At 44.3% G+C, this 15245-nt stretch overlaps 4 non-coding genes across 4 annotated transcripts; all 4 read left to right on the top strand.

Moving 5' to 3' along the window:
- The first annotated feature begins 1984 nt into the window (after nt 1-1984).
- TRNAF-GAA (transfer RNA phenylalanine (anticodon GAA)) lies at nt 1985-2062 on the top strand. Its single transcript has one exon. It is a non-coding gene; the product is annotated as a tRNA-Phe (tRNA).
- A 1128-nt stretch (nt 2063-3190) lies between these two features.
- TRNAF-GAA (transfer RNA phenylalanine (anticodon GAA)) lies at nt 3191-3263 on the top strand. Its single transcript has one exon. It is a non-coding gene; the product is annotated as a tRNA-Phe (tRNA).
- An 896-nt stretch (nt 3264-4159) lies between these two features.
- Nucleotides 4160-4234, top strand: TRNAF-GAA (transfer RNA phenylalanine (anticodon GAA)). The gene has a single exon. It is a non-coding gene; the product is annotated as a tRNA-Phe (tRNA).
- Nucleotides 4235-4650: 416 nt separating this feature from the next.
- TRNAF-GAA (transfer RNA phenylalanine (anticodon GAA)) lies at nt 4651-4723 on the top strand. The gene has a single exon. It is a non-coding gene; the product is annotated as a tRNA-Phe (tRNA).
- The last annotated feature ends 10522 nt before the right edge of the window (nt 4724-15245 follow it).

Below are 15245 nucleotides of genomic sequence, written 5' to 3' on the forward strand. Positions count from 1 at the left end.
TATCTCATCCTCCCTCTTCCCTACTGATTCATTACCAAACCATTCATCTTCATAAGCAACTGCTTTTCCCAAGGTAGACATCACATCCTTCCAAGTAAGGTCATAAAGCAGAGTAAACACCTTTAAAAGCTCTAATATATTTTTTAGGTCCTCTAAATAGTCTCCCAGATCCTCCTTGAGTCTTTGTATTTCTTGATAAGAAAAAGGCTTATTAACTCTCATAGACTGATTATTTCTCCTGGTGGGTGATTTATGAAGAGGCAACAACTTGTGTGGCTGTTCCTCAGTCTTTCTGGCTGCTCTGCACATATGATCCCAGGGATAGATTGGAGAAACCTGCTTTTCTTTATCTCTTTGTCTCCTGTCCTCCATCTCATCTAGCAAAGTAGGAGGACAGGAGGGAGCTAAAGGAGTCGAACCCAAATCTGTACCCTTAGGACATAAGTCTGGCATATTTCACAGGGAGAAAAAGGGCAACACATATGCTACTTCTACCCACTTCCCTTGTTTTGTACAGAACCGGTCTAATTGTAAAACAGTATTATACTTAAGAGACTCTCCAACCAGCCACCATTCGCCATCCTCCAATGGATACCGTGGCCATGCAGTATCACATAGGAAGACCAGGTGTATCTTCTTTAAACCCTGGGGATCAAAAAATCCAGTTTTTCAGGATACAGTCCAAAGGAGTGAGGCTGGAATTGTTAGCTCCCATCTGTAAGAGAGAAAAAAAGTGACCAGTGCCATCTTTCTACTGGAGGCGTCCCTCCATGCTCTAGATAGGGGTGTAGACAGATTTTACACCAAAGCCTTTCTTTCCTGGTCAGACTTAATCTGTCCCTTACTGACGCAGGCGTCGTACTCGTCCCTCCTGGGTCTACCACCAAGCCGGGGTGGAGATGCACCAGGGGTAGACCTGATGACATCCCTAACTGACGTCCAGCTCTTCACCATTACCTCTGATGCCACCCGGGGTGCAATCAGAGTAACCTTCTGGAATGCCTCCCAGGCTAAGACCGCTTGGGGCACCGTTCGTCACCTGAGTGCCTGTGCATGACCCTGAGTATATCCCTGACTACAATAAGACCGATACTAACGTAAAACTGAGATGTTCCTTCCAAGTGTCACCACACCAGTGTAAGAGCCTACTTTAGTCCACTAAGAGCCAGGGCTACCAAAGGGAAAAACCCCATTGCAGTTCCAATCCGAGTAACCTTTAACCTCAGAGATGCTCTTGTAGCTAGAGCTCCATCTAGCTTCCGAACTTTTGATTCCTAGCGAGGCTAGGCGCTTCCTGACTACCAATCCAAGTTTGAGACCTAAGTCATAGTACACGGTAACAACATAGATCACAAGTCCCTTGAAAGTCCATGATCCGACAGATTAGGTTAGTACTTCTAATTTCTCAAGGAGTTATGAAATGGTCAAAGAGACTGAAAAGTTTCACCAAGAAAGGAGAGTTCGGCCCACATGCTTTGCCCATTTCTGGTCGGTCCCCAAAGGAGATGTTGGGTGCCTCTTGGCATTGGCAGGTCGGTATAAACTCCCGACATGTTTCTGCCATAAGCCGTATGAAGTCACTGTGGAACCACAGAGCAGGGCTCCTCACTTGCTTCATGCAGGACGTTTCATTCATTCATGCAAGCACACAATAGAGTTAGTAAAGTACAACAGAAAACTTGTTCACTAGGAGAACAAAGAACTAGAGCTCCAAGCATCCTTACTTTGTCCTGAAGAATCCCAGACAAGCCCCCAAGATGACCGGTTGTTGCTGAATCATGCAAAGACGCCAGGATTCTTGGCCCCTGGAGGAGAAGAATTGAATCCAGGGCCAGAGACGAGGCTTGATTGCTCAGAACTTTTGTGTAATAAGTTTTATTAAAGTATAGAGGAGCTAGAGAAAGCTTCTGACATAGACATCATACGAGGGTAGAAAGAGTACCCCTCCGAGAAACTCTTTAAGATACATCGAGGGCTGCGTTCACTGGAGAGCTGAATAGCTCAGTTGGGAGAGCGTTAGATTGAAGATCTAAAGGTCCCTGGTTCGATCCCAGGTTCCAGAAGCCCTATTGTTTCCATCTACATCCAAGGAAAGGCGCAAATCTTACAACCTTGCATTCTGAGCTCTCATAAAGAGCAAGTGTTCTAGCTTACATCCAGGAGGAGTCCTATATCCAGTGAAAGAAAATGTTAGTGGCACAGTCGTGTCCGACTCTGTGACTCCATGGACCACAGTCCACCAGGCTCGGTCTGTCCGTGGAATTCTCCAGGCAAGAATACTGGAGTGGGTTGCCATTTTCCTCTCTTGAGGATCTTCCCGACCTGGGGATCGAACCTAGGTCTCCTGCATTGCAGGCAGAAGCTTTAACCCCTGAGCCACCGGGGAAGCAATTCCAGTGAAAGAAAGTGTTAGTCTCTCAGTCGTGTCTCACTCTGTGATTCCATGGACCATAGTCTGCCAGGCTCCCTCTGCCCATGAAATTCTCCAGGCAAGAATACTGGAGTGGGTTGCCATTTCCCTCTCTCCTGAGGATCTCCCCGACCGGGGGGTCGAACCTAGGTCTCCAGCACTGCAGGCATATTCTTTACTATCTGAGCCACCAGGCATTGCAATTGTTCCCTTACAATGCAGAAGCAGGGACGCCTCTGAGAAACTCTTTAAGATATTTGGGGGGGGGGAGGGTGAGGGCGGGGTGGGGGGCTCTCAAGGGGCCGGAATAATTCAGTTAGAAAAGTGTTAGACTGAAAATCTTAAAGGTCCCAGGTTCGACCTAGGTTTCCAGCAAAGCAGGTGTTTTCGTCTATATTCCAAGGAAAGGCACACTTGCAACTTCGCATTCTGAGCTCTCTCAAAGATCAAGTGTTTTAGCTTACATGTAGAAGGAGTCCTAATTCCAGTGAAAAAGTGTTAGTCGCTAAGTTGTGTCTGATGCTGTGATTTCATGGACCATAGTCCGCCAGGCTCCCTCTGCCCATGGAATTCTCCAGGCAAGAATACTGGAGTGGGTTACGATTTCCCTCTTTCCTGAGGATTTTCCCTACCCGGGGATCGAACCTTAGTCTCCCGCATTGAAGGCATATTCTTTACTATCTGAGACATCAGGCATTGCAATTGTTCCCTTACAATGAAGAAGCAGGGACGCCTATGAGAAATTCTTTAAGATACATTGAGGGTGGGGCTCATCAGGGAGCCGGAATAGCTCAGTTGGGAGAGCGTTAGACTGAAGTTCTAAAGGTCCCTGGTTCGATCCCGGGTTCCGGCACCCCTATTGTTTTCATCTACATCCAAGGAAAGGCGCAATTCTTGCAACCTCGCAATCTGAGCTCTCGCAAAGAGTAAGTGTTTTAGCTTACATCCAAGAGGAGATCTATATCCAGTGAAAGAAAATGTTAGTTGCACAGTCGTGTCCGACTCTGTGACTCCATGGACCACAGACCACCAGGCTTGGTCTGTCCGTGGAATTCTCCAGGCAAGAATCCTGCAGTGGTTTTCCATTCCCCGCTCTCCTGAGGATCTTCCCGACCTGGGAATCAAATCCAGGTCTCCAGTGTTGTGGGCATATTCTTTACTATCTGAGTCACCAAGCATCGCATTTGTTCCCTTGCAATTAAAAACCAGCAACTACTCTGAGAAACTGTTTAAGACTTTGCGGGGTGGAGGGGATGCGTTCACCAAGGAGCCGGAATAGCTCAGTTGGGAGAGGGTTACACTGAAGATCTAAAGCTCCCTGGTTCAATCCAGGGTTCTGGCAGAGCCACTGTTTTCATCTACATCCAAGGAAAGGCACACTTCTTCCAACTTCCCACTCTGAGCTCTCTCAAAGAGCAAGTGTTTTAGCTTACATCCATGAGGAGTCCTAATTCCAGTGAAAGAAAGTGTTAGTTGCTCAGTCGTGTCTGACTCTGATTCCATGGACCATAGTCCGCCAGGCTCCCTCTGCCCATGGAATTCTCCAGGCAAGAATACTGGAGTGGGTTGCCATTTCCCTCTCTCCAGAGGAGTTTCCCGACCCGGGGATCGAACCTAGGTCTCCCTCATTGAAGGCATATTCTTTACTATCTGAGACATCAGGCATTGCAATTGTTCCCTTAAGATGAAGAAGCAGGGACGCCTCTGAGAAACTCCTTAAGGTACATTGAGGGTAGGCCTTACTAGGGTTCCAGAATAGCTCAGTTGGCAGAGCGTTTAGACTGAAAAATCTAAAGGTCCCTGGTTCGATCCCGGGTTCCGGCACCCCTGTTGTTTTCATCTACATCCAAGGAAAGGCGCAATTCTTGCAACCTCGCAATCTGAGCTCTGGCAAAGAGCAAGTGTTTTAGCTTCATCAGGGGGAGTCCTATATCCAGTGAAAGAAAATGTTAGTGGCACAGTCGTGTCCGACTCTGTGACTCCATGGACCACAGTCCACCAGGCTCGGTCTATCCGTGGAATTCTCCAGGCAAGAATCCTGCAGTGGTTTTCCATTCCCCTCTCTCCTGAGGATCTTCCCGACCTGGGAATCAAACCTAGGTCTCCCGCATTGTAGGCATATTCTTTACTATCTGAGTCACCAGGCATCGCAATTGTTCGTTTACAATTAAACACCAGCGACTACTCTGAGAAACTGTTTAAGATACGTTGGGGGATGGAGGAGACGCGTTCATCAAGGAGCCGGAATAGCTCAGTTGGGAGAGAGTTAGATTGAAGATCTAAAGCTCCCTGGTTCGATCCAGGGTTCTGGCAGAGCCATTGTTTTCATCTACATCCAAGGAAAGGCGCACTTCTTCCAACTTCCCGCTCTGAGCTCTCTCAAAGAGCAAGTGTTTTAGCTTACATCCATGAGGAGTCCTAATTCCAGTGAAAGAAAGTGTTAGTTGCTCAGTCGTGTCTGACTCTGATTCCATGGACCATAGTCCGCCAGGCTCCCTCTGCCCATGGAATTCTCCAGGCAAGAATACTGGAGTGGGTTGCCATTTCCCTCTCTCCAGAGGAGTTTCCCGACCCGGGGATCGAACCTAGGTCTCCCACATTGAAGGCATATTCTTTACTATCTGAGACATCAGGCATTGCAATTGTTCCCTTATGATGAAGAAGCAGGGACGCCTCTGAGAAACTCCTTAAGGTACATTGAGGGTGGGGTTCACTGGGGTCAGGAATAGCTCAGTTGGCAGAGCATTTAGACCGACGATCTAAAGGTCCCTGGTTCGATTCCGCGTTCCGGCACCCCTGTTGTTTTCATCTACATCCAAGGAAAGGTGCAATTCTTGCAACCTCTCAATCTGAGCTCTGGCAAAGAGCAAGTGTTTTAGCTTCATCCAGGAGGAGTCCTATATCCAGTGAAAGAAAATGTTAGTCGCACTGTCGTGTCCGACTCTATGACTCCATGGACCATAGTCGTCCAGGCTCCCTCTGTCCATGGAATTCTCCAGGCAAGAATACCGTAGTGGGTATTCTTGCAACCTCGTAATCTGAGCTCTTGCAAAGAGTAAGTTTTTTAGTTTACAGGAGGATTTGTAGGAGGAGTCCTACAACCAGAGAAAGAAAATGTTAGTCGCACAGTCTTGTCTGACTCTGTAACTCCATGGACCACAGTCCACCAGGCTCGGTCCGTCCATGGAATTCTCCAGGCAGGAATACCAAAGTGGGTTGCCATTCCCTTCACCATGGGATCTTCACAACCCAGGAATCGAACCCAGGCCTCCCACATTGCGAGCATGTTCTTCACTATCTGAGCCACCTGGCATTGTAATTGTTCCCTTACAATGAAGAAACAGGGATGCCTCTGAGAAACTCTTTAAGATAACCCCCCCCCCGGGGGGGGGGGGAGGGGGCGGGGTGGGGCTTGCCAAGGCACTGGAATAATTCAGTTAGAAGAGTGTTAGACTGAAAATCTTAAAGGTCCCTGGTTCGATCTCGGTTTCCAGGAAAGCAGGTGTTTTCCTCTACATCCCAAGGAAAGGCACACTTCTTGCAACCTCGTGATCTGAGCTCTCTCAAAGACCAAGTGTTTTAGCTTACATCCAGGAGTCCTATCTCCAGTGAAAGAAAGTGTTAGTCGCTTAGTCGTGTCCGACTCTGTGATTCCATGGACCATAGTCCGCCAGGCTCCCTCTGCCCATGGAATTCTCCAGGCAAGAATACTGGAGTGGGTTGCCATTTCCCTCTCTCCAGAGGAGTTTCCCGACCCGGAGATCGAACCTAGGTCTCCCGCATTGAAGGCATATTCTTTACTATCTGATACATCAGGCATTGCAATTGTTCCCTTACAATGAAGAAGCAGGGACGCCTCTGAGAAACTCTTTAAGATACATTGAGGGCAGGGCTCACTAGGGATCCGGAATAGCTTAGTTGACAGAGCATTTAGACTGAAGATCTAAAGGTCCCTGGTTTGAACCCAGATTCCAGCAGAATCAGTGTTTTCATCTATATCCAAGGAAAGGCACAATTTTTGCAACCTTGCGATCTGAGCTCTTTCAAAGAGCAGATGTTTTAGCTTACATCCAGGAGAAGTCCTACATCCAGTGAAAGAAAGTGTTAGTTGTGCAGTCGTGTCCGACTCTGTGACTCCATTGACCATAGTCCTCCAGGCTCCCTCTGTCCATGGTATTTTACAGGCAAGAATACCAGAGTGGGTTGCCATTCCCTTCTCTCCTGAGGATCTTCCTGACCCAGGGATCAAACCCAAATCTCCCACATTGCGGGCATATTCTTCATTATCTGAGTCACCAGGGATTGGAATTGTCCTCCAAGAAACTCTTTCCTAAGCTACGTTGAGAGGGCATAGCTCAGTTGGGAGAGCATTAGACTGAAGATCTGAATAGTCCTGGGTTCTGGCAGAGTGAGTGTTTTTGCCTACATACAAGGAACAATTTCTAGCAATCTCACAATCTGAGGTCTCTCACAGAGCAAGTATTTTAGCCTACATCCAAGTGGAGGCATCTATACCCACTTGTTGCTCAGTCGTGTCTGACTCTTTGCCCCCCACCCCCATGGACTGCAGCATGCCAGGCTTCACTATCTCCTGAGTTTGCCCAAACTCATGTCCTTTGAGTCAGTGATGCCATCCAACCATCTCATCCTCTGTTGTCCTCTTCTCCTCCTGCCTTCAGTCTTTCCCAGCATCAGGGTGTTTTCCAGCCAGTTGTTTCTTTGCATCAAGTGGCCAAAGTATTGGAGCTTCAGCTTCAGCATCAGTCCTTCCAATGAATATTCAGGGTTGATTTCCTTTAGAATTGACTGGTTTGATCTCCTTACAATCCAAGGGACTCTCAAGAGTCTTCTCCAGCACCACAATTTGAAAGTATCAATTCTTCAGCGCTCAGCCTTCTTCATGGTCCAGCTCTCATATCCATACATGACTACTGGAAAAACCATAGATTTGACTAGATGGACCTTTGTTGGCAAAGTAATGTCTCTGCATTTTAATATGCTGTCTAGGTTTGTCGTTGCTTTTCTTCCAAGGAGCAAGCGACTTTTAATTTCATGGCTGCAGTCACCATCCACAGTGATTTTGGAGCCCAAGAAAATAAAGTCCATCGCTGTTTCCATTGTCTCCCCATATTTGCCATGAAGTGATGGGACCCAATGCCATGAACTTAGTTTTTTGAATGTTGAGTTTTAAGCCAGCCTTTTCACTCTCCTTTTTCACCTTCTTCAAGAGGCTTTTAATTCCTCTTTGATTTCTGCCATAAGGGTGGTGTCATCTGCCTATCTGAGGTTATTGACATTTCTCCTGGCAATCTTGATTACAGCTTGCACTTCATCCAGCCTGGCATTTCGCACGATGTACTCTACACATAAGTTAAATAAGCAAGGTGACAATATACAGCCTTGATGTACTCCTTTCCTAATTTGGAACCAGTGCATTGTTCCATGTACATTTCTTACTATTGCTTCTTGACCTGCATACAGATTTCTCAGGAGGCAGGTAAGACGGTCTGGTATTCCCATCTCTTTAAGAATTTTCCAGTTTGTTGTGATCCACACAGTCAAAGGCTTTGGCATAGTCAATAAAGCAGAAGTAGATGTTTTTCTGGAATTCTCTTGCTTTTTCTACATCCAGGAGAAGAGCAATTCTAGCAACCTCACTATCTTATAATTGAACTCTGATGAGCTTGGCACTTAAGCAAAGGGAAATAGCCGCAGTAAGAGTCCTTCCTTCTCACTTATATGCATAGCAATTGCAAAGCCCTGTGGATCAGGGCTTCCCGGGTGGCTACAATACATAGGGTCGCATAAGAGTTGGACACAACTGGAGCAACTTAGCACGAAGGGTTTGTTGTTTTCCCTTTATTCCTTGTTCTTTTTTCAGCAAGAAAATCTAAACAGAACCTTTCAAGACTTAGCTCCCAATACCCTTGGTTCTCAGACATCCACAGAGCTCACCCTCAGATTCCTCTTACTTGTGATTGGCATTGAGATTCATTCATCCATTGATTCATTCAAGAATCCATTGAAGTCATTTCAAGAATCCATTTCTGAGTTTCTGCTATGATAGGCCAAACATTATGTAAGAACTTGACACACTGGGCAGATCCTTATTTTCGCTGTGCCCACTCTAAAAACTTTGTTCTATGACCCCTAACTGGGAATAAGCCCTAGAAAAGGTTATCATTTTTCAATTACATGCACACAGTCAGGGGATAACTGTAATAAAAGACACTGTCAGGAGGCACAGAGCAGGACACTCTCTCCTGTTCTATAGCTTATCAATGTTTGTGCCTGGCTGGGGAGCTCCAAAAATTTCCACAAAGAACAGAGAATCGCATCTGTCCTGGCAGAATAGAATGTGGTCCAGCAGATAGGCTTGAGACACTTAAATCTCTTATCCACCTAACACATAACCCAGGCCCTCCACCCTCACAAGGCATCAAAGGAAAGCAGCCGCCCCAACACTCGGCTTGGCAACCTAGGTGTGCTCTACCCTGAGCTACAGGGGTATGCCAAGAGAGAAACAGCAGGATACAACTGCTGCAGTTAATCAGGGTACAGTTCCAGAGAGAGAAATAAGGCTGCTGCACAGGGGAAAGTTGTATCCTACAGAACTGGGAGCCTGAAGACAAAGGATCTTTGTCTAATTTACTCTGCTGTTTCTGTCCCATGGCTGCAGTGGCTCCTTATTATGGGGAAATAAGGTAAATAGATTAACTCCACTTGTGTGTTGGATGAAGGGTCATTTCGGAATACACATATCATTATAGTAAAAGCACTACCTGTGTCTCTTTAAGGACCCATCAACTCAGGCTTCTATTTATCTTCCATTATACATTTTGGATTCAATGCTGAGGATAATTTTTAAAACATCCATCTTACTAAAGTATATTGTTCCACTGTTTGGTTGTGGCTATTATATAAAAACAAGTTAAAAAAAAAATCACTAAGCCTCATCTCACAGGTGAGTGTGTGTCCTTCCTTGCTGGTGTGTTAGCATCAGGGATAGCAGATTTTTTTTTTCAAAGCAGCTTTATTGAGATGTAATTTACATACCATTAAATTTGCCCATTTAAAGTGTGCAATTCAATGGTTTTTAGTGTATTTACAGATTTGTGGAGCACACAATCTAACTTTAGAACATTTTCATCATCCCCCAAAGAAACCAGTAGATATTAAGTGCTCACTCCCCATTTCCCCTTCCCCCAAGTCACTGGCAACCACTGATTTACTTTCTTCTTATAGATTTGCCTTTTCTGTACATTTCATTTAAATGGAATCATACAACATATGGTCTCTTGTCTTTCACTTAGCATATGTTTTTGAGATTCATCTGTGTTGAAGCATGTACAGATAACAGATTTACCCATGAATATGTCTGTTGCTTAAAATAGTAACACTTTCATACCAGAAGCAATTTCCTTCTTTCTTCTTCACCAGAGGGACATTACTGCAGCCTGCTACGTCTTATTCTTATTTCTCAAGTAGATTGGAAGCTAGTTATAGACAGCTTCTATCATTCATAATTTTATGCCTTTCTCTTCAGCTTCACCTGTTTCCATGGGAAGGAAAACTCCATATTTAGTAAGAGCCAATCAAACAAACTGAAATAGTCTTTCCTAAGTGTGTCTAATGCACACTTTGCTTTCTGGGTTTGCATTTTGAGAAATAGGCATGCTTGAATTTTCTGGCTGTGGTAACAAGTGTTTCCCTAGAGAGTGGCCCTTTGAGCAAAAGGGCAGAATGCTCTCGTATTGCCAAAATCTAAGGCTGGTGAGGGGCAGACCCTCTGATGGAAAACTGTAACCTGGAGGAACCCCAAAGATGATCTGAGTGGGGAGAAAAATAGGCAACCATGTAAGTGAAATCTTGTCCTTTTTCCTTTAAGGGCTGACCTGTTTTTCTCATCCCAACAGTGTTATTTTCTGGTATTATAAGAAGTTGTCACCAAACACGCTTTTTGCTTTTGTTCACCAGCTTGGGGTGATTAAATCATTTCAGGGATGACAGCAGCCACGTTGCTGCTCCCTTGGTGACAGCTTTTCCTGTAAAAGGCTTGTTGTTCCTTCTCTCTCTGCTCATTTCCATAAGATCTGGTGCCTCAGGACCCAAGGCTGCCTACAGACAAACACGTTCTGGGGAGAGGAGCCCAGGCAGGGAAACAAAGGCAGCAATCTGAATGAACACAGATGGCAGCTCTGCAAGCAGGCCTCCCTCTTGGGTCTCTTCCTCTCCACAGGTAGAACCCCTCCTCGCTCTGCCCTTTCCTTTTTGCCTTCTGTTCTGTTGCCATGCAGTGCAATTCAGAGCCCTCTGGGGGCGCACCCGAGGACCCACCTAGTTCAAAGGCCCTGAACTCTGTGACCATTATGGGCTTCATCTGAAATCTGGGTTTGCTCAGTTGCAGCCGCGTAGACCCTCTTCCTGTGACAGGACATGGCTTCCAGGCCAATCTGACCTGGTTATTAGGGCCACTCTGTTAGTGACCGACTCACCTCACCTTTGGTCTCCCAGAGCCTTTCTGCCAACCCAGCAGGTCTTGAGGATGGGGTGGAGCTGAGTGCCTTCTGCATCAACAGTCCCATAGGCCTCTCAGAACACCTCTATCCCATCTGCCCAAATCCCTGTCCCCCTAGAGCCTTCTCCTCCCCTAGTAAATGGTGGCTTTATCTTCCCAGGTGCTCCAGCCTTGAACCTCTCCTCTCTTTATTTCACACTCACTTCATTTGTCAGCAAATCCTGTGGGCACTACCTTCCAAAGACAGTGAGAATCCAACCGCTTCTCATCACTTCCTCTGCTACCACCCTGTGTCCAAGGTGCCATCATCTCTCCCCTAGACAACATGCCAAGCACCCACCCACCTGAGGTTTTTACATGCTATTGGCTCTGTCCACAGGTATCTCACCTCCCTCAGGTCTTTGCTCCAACATCACCTTCTCAGTGAAACCTTCCCTAAGCCCAAAAGTACCACTCCCAGTCCCTTCCCCCTACCTCCCATATCTCTGTGCTTTATTTTTCTCTACAATAGTCACCATTCTTTTATGTACTATATATTTTATTCATTCATTCTCTATCTCCTAACCTTCCCCCCACCCACATTAGACTCCTAAGTTCTAGAAGGGCAGGTGTTTTTTCCTGCTTTGTTTACTTCTATATCCCCAGTGCCTAAAGCTGGACCTGGAATATATTAGATGCTCAATGAAAATTAATGAATGAATGCTTTGGGACCAGTCATTATGAGCCATCTTTTCTATCAATTTCAATAATTGTACCGGTGGACAAGAAAGACATAGGACACAAAGGCCAGAGCAAGTGGTGAGTTCTATGTGAGGGACTGAAAAGGTCCTCTTCATAGGGAAGGGGATAAGCAGGCAGAAAAGTTGGGAGGGGAAGGCATTTGAGGCCAAGAAATCATGCACCAAGGCATACAGGCATGAAACAGCCTGGCACATTTGATGAACTCAAATATTAGAGAGTGCAAAAAATAAATCTGCAGAGATAGGCAGGAGATAGATCATGGCAACTTAAAGGACACATTACTATTATACCCATTTTAGAGATGAAAAGTGGAGGGATGCAGTCATACAACTTATGTCAGATGTGAAACTGGGGCGATGATAATAGGAACCCACCAAAGGATTTGGAGCAGATGACACAATCAGGTTTGCCTTCTATCCCATTGACAGCATAGAGGATGGATGAGGCAAGGTCTCTCTTTAGGGGAGAGAGGGTGGGGGCCTAAAACAGGAAGTGGCAGTGGGGGTGGAGAGGAAAGATGGCCTGTAATAGACACTGGATATGGGGGTTTAGGCGGAGAAGGCAATGGCACCCCACTCCAGTACTCTTGCCTGGAAAATCCCATGGATGGAGGAGCCTGGTAGGCTGCAGTCCATGGGGTTGCTAAGAGTCAGACACGACTGAGCGACTTCACTTTCCCTATGGGGGTTTAGGAAAAAGAGGTGATTAGGAGGAGTCCCAGATTTCTGGATGGGGTGGTAGTGAATAGTGGAGCCATGCAGTAGGATAAGAAATAGAGAAAGCAGAACAATCTGAGGAAGGATGTAATGAGTTCAGTGTTTAAAAAATTTTTTTTCCTAAAGTATAATATACATACAGAAGAGTATAAGTAAGTGTATGCTCAATGAATTTTTACCACTAAACACACCTAAGTAGCCAGTGCTCGGATCAAGTAACAGAACTTGACCAGCCTCCCAGACACCCTCCCTGGGCTTCCGCCTTGCCACTCCCTGCCCCAAGTATAACCAGGACCCTAAGGTCTAGTGGCATAGATGACTTTTGTACATTTTAAATGGATTCATATAGTATGTCCACTTCATCTGCCTTTCCACTCAGCGTTGTTTGTGAGCAGTGGTCATATTGTGGCGTGGAGTTGTAGGTCATCCATTTTCATTGCAGTAGTGTTCCACTGTATGAATCTACCACGTGTATCCATTCTACTCTTGATGGACATATGAGTGTTTCCAGTTTGGGGTTTTACAAATACTGCTAGTACAAATAATCTAGTATTAATACATGGTTTTGTTTGGCTTATTGGATATCTTCTCATTAATTATCTCTTGCTACCTAAAACTGGACCCAACCAAGTGCTGGCTAGGTCATAAAGCAACCTGAACTCCCATATGTTGCTTGTGGGGTATAAGTTGGTCTAATTTCTTTGAAAAAATCTTTAGTAATTTGTACAAAGGCTGGACATATATGTGCCCAACAGCCCAGGAATTCCATTCAAGTATTTACCCACTAGAAATGCATACATATGTTCTCTGACAAACAAAAACATATATTATATTGCACAGGGAACTCTACTCAATACTCTGCAATGGTCTATATGGAAAAATAATCTTAAAAAAGAGTGGATAGATGTATATGTATAACTGATTCACTTATCTGTACAGCAGAAACTAAGACAACACTGTAAATCAACTATACCCCAATTAAAAAAAAAAAAAAAAGAAGCCCTTGGCAACTTCCTTTGCCAGCTCAGAGTTTGCACTCCTAACAAGATAATACTCCCTAGTGTTACATTGCTACCTGAGAGGGTCAATTCTGCCCATAGCAGGTGGACCAATGAGTCTCTAGGAATGAATCATCAATGGATAAGGCCCAGGAGAGACAGCAGTTTGTTGACCATAGCTGAGAGGTAGTGCTGAATTTGCTCAGGCTGAAAGATATGCCCCCTCGACTACCCTTACAGCCTATGCATAACCCAGCAGGGGACTCACCATGTGCGCAGTCCAGTGATCTGTCTTCTCCTGGGTCCTCAGGCCCCTTGTGGGCAGAGAGCAAGGCTTCCATTTCAGAAAGCACAGGCCCTGGAGCAGAGCCAGGCTCACAGTGGACACAAAAAAGTGGTGTGTGGAAGGATACATATTATTAAAGAAAGGCACAATTTGAAAAAAAACAAACAAACAAACTAGCTTTATAATTCTAATGAAAATGATGAGACCACTCCTTTACTCTCACAATCTGAAAGTTTTTGGTGGGCATCAGATTCAATTTTTAGACAGGAAAGTGGTTAAGGAAGGACTTTTATATCTACTACCTATACTTGGGTTTTGTTTGAGATTTTTATAATAGGTATGTGTTGCTTTTATAATCAGAAAAGAAATAAAGGAATTTGTTTCGTTGAAAATGGAAAATGGAGCTTTGGTGCAGTAAACTAGCACTGTCTAATGGAACCTTGGGTGATGACAGAAATGTTATATATCTGTGCTGCCCAGTACAGGAGCCACTATGTCACGTGGCCAGCAAACACTTGAAATTTGGCTGGTATGACTGAGGAATTGAATTTTTAATTTTATTAATGAATTTAAATTCAAATAGCCACATGAGACTAGTGACTACCGCAATGGACAGTGCAGGTTTAAGTGATCCGCTTATGCTAACACAGACAAACTCTTTTCCTATTAAATTATGCATTCACTCTATTTATTCATACTTCTATAGAGATAGGTTAAATGTTAGTATTTTGTTAAATTTTGCAGATTTTCAATTTTTCCACATCATTTATATGGTATTTATACTTTGACTATGGTTTGATATTTCTTGTAGATAATAAACAAACCTAAAAAAACTTTAAAAAAATGATGTCCTAATTCTAAATCACCTAATTATGTCACAAGGGGGTCTAGGAATCAACTCTTTAATAGCACATTGGGCAGACACTGGGAACCATGATGATGAATGATAAGGAGTTAACAAGTAAAGGGAAAAACTCTCACTGACAATGTTAAATGGAATAAGAATGTCATAAACTTAAAACATTGTTTAGATAGGTTCTCAAATATGTTCTTAAAATATGAAAGAAAAGAGAAGAAATTTACAGTAAAATGTTAATAGTGTTACATTTGGTGGTATATTTATATGTGTGTGTGTGTGTAGAGAGAGAGGTGCCTTTTTTTCTATTTGTAACATTAATGTATTTTTCCAAAATTCTATAATGAACAAGATAATTACCATCATCTTTGTCTTTCTATTTTACTGTCCCTAGTTTCTAAGCCTCCGTGGATGTTTTTCCAGGCACATATTTACTCACTTTGACTTCTTCCAGAAGGGGTCTTGTTAACTTCTTATGTGACTATTATCACTTTGCTTTTCCGTGTAATGAGTCATTTGTTGAATTTTTCTTTCTTGTTTTAACTTGATTTTTCCTCTCTTGTCCTTTTGCTCAGCCACACTGGGATTATCATCTACTGAGGTATGTTACAGTAAGAAGGCTGGAATTCATACAGATACTGTTTTTGAAGATTTTTGTAGCCAAAAACAATGTATAGGATTACCACTTCTTTAAAAATGTATTTTTAAACATATATTTTT

The sequence above is a fragment of the Bos javanicus genome, chromosome X (assembly GCF_032452875.1).
Source record: "Bos javanicus breed banteng chromosome X, ARS-OSU_banteng_1.0, whole genome shotgun sequence".
Lineage (NCBI taxonomy): Eukaryota > Metazoa > Chordata > Mammalia > Artiodactyla > Bovidae > Bos > Bos javanicus.